Raw genomic sequence first — 1,789 nt, 5'->3', positions numbered from 1 at the left:
AAAGAAAGAAAGAAAGAAAGAAAGAAAGAAAGAAAGAAAGAAAGAAAATGTGCCCAATCAAATGAAGGGGGAAATCCAAGAAAAAGTCACAATGAGTATTTTAGTATTTTTCCCAGCTTATGGCATCTTAGGAAAACAGAAGGAGATCTCTGAGAACACTCAGGTGGGAGATGGCCAGGAGTGAAGAAGCATCAGCAGTGGTAGAAACACATGGGTCTGGATGAAACAGCAAAGGTGGGGAGCAACCTGGTACTCAAATATAGTGAGGGGACTGAAAACCTGGGCATAACAAGATCCCAGAGGACCCTTGCACTAGCACTAGGTACAAAATTGGGTGTTGTTTGATGACTGTCACTCATTGCCCAGTTCTGAGTCACAGGTCCAAGATGAAAAGCAGCAGATAGTCACAAGGGAGTAGGGATCTTCTTTCTTTTTTTTTTTTTTAAGCATTCGGGCTTAAGTAACTTGCTCAAGGTTACACGGCCAGTTATTTCTGGGTGTGGTGCTCAGTATCTGAGCCCAGATCATCCCCAGGTCATCCCGACACTGGAGCCAGTGCTCTTACTTGCTGAGCCACCTGGCTGCCCCTCAGGGTTCTTATTTCTGTCAGGATCAGAGTACAGACCAGGAGGGCAGTAAACAGACTTTTTCCCAGATTGCACCGTGATGGAAATGCCAAAAACATACAGGCCCCCATAAAGAACTGTGAAATCAATAGAAATGCAGAAAAGAAGCTTATACTGGAAATACCTCTGATATGATAAGTAGAACCCAACTCTATTATAATGTCCAAAGTCAAGAAGCAGGCTAGGAAAAATGATCGAACAACAAGAAGACCCTGACCATTAAAAGTTGCTATGGTGACAAGGAAGCTCGAGATGTAAATTCAGAAGAAGACAATGATGTGAAAACATCTATGAGAAAAGCCTCAAAATGTATATAGATTGGATACAAGTCCTACAACAGTACATAGAAGAACTGGAAAAGAAAAGAAGACAATTTTTGAAAAGAACAAAAAAATGAAAGAATGACAGAGAAAAACATGGAAGAAGAAATGGAAGCTATGCAAGCAAATTATAAAAAGAGAATTAATAGTTTGGCAAAAGAGGCAGAAAGAATACTGAAGAAAATAATTCCTTAAAAATCAGAATTGACCAAATGACAAAAGAGGTACAAAACTTCACTGAAGTAAATAACTAAAAATTAGAACTGGTCAAGTGAAAGCTAATGACTCCGTGAGACATCAAGAAAAGAGAAAACACTATCAAAAGACTGAAAAAACAGAAGAAAATGTGAAATACAGGTAAAACAACTGACCTGGAAAATAGAGCTATGAGAGATAATTTAAGAATATTGATCTGCCTGAAAGCTATAAACAAAAAAGATTTGACCTAATATTTCAAGAAATTATAAAGAAAAACCACCCAGATATCTTAGAACCAGAAGGTAAAGTAGAAATTGAAAAAATCCACTGGCCACCTTGCAATGGGAGAGCTCTTTCACTTTGTATTGTCTGGTATATATTCTCATATTGACATTTTCTCAAATAGGTTTCAGTGCTAAAAGAATGTAGATAGATAGATATTGCTGTTTGTTCTTCATTTTCAAAGAGGACCAGTGATATCACAGGTGATATCTTGACTCATGAGTGAATTGGATTTTAGTGAAGCAGAGTTGCATAAAGTTGTTAGCTTTGCTTTCTCTTCCAGAGTTATTGAAATCCAGTGGCAGGATAAAAGTCAGGGAGACTGGCAATGACCCAAGATGCGGTGAAATGGCTTTCTAAGCA

Source organism: Petaurus breviceps, unplaced genomic scaffold (genome assembly GCF_028583685.1).
Source record: "Petaurus breviceps papuanus isolate PSGF00001 unplaced genomic scaffold, PetGlider_PUasm1.0 126, whole genome shotgun sequence".
Taxonomy (NCBI): Eukaryota; Metazoa; Chordata; class Mammalia; order Diprotodontia; family Petauridae; genus Petaurus; species Petaurus breviceps.
This window is presented reverse-complemented; position numbering follows the sequence as displayed.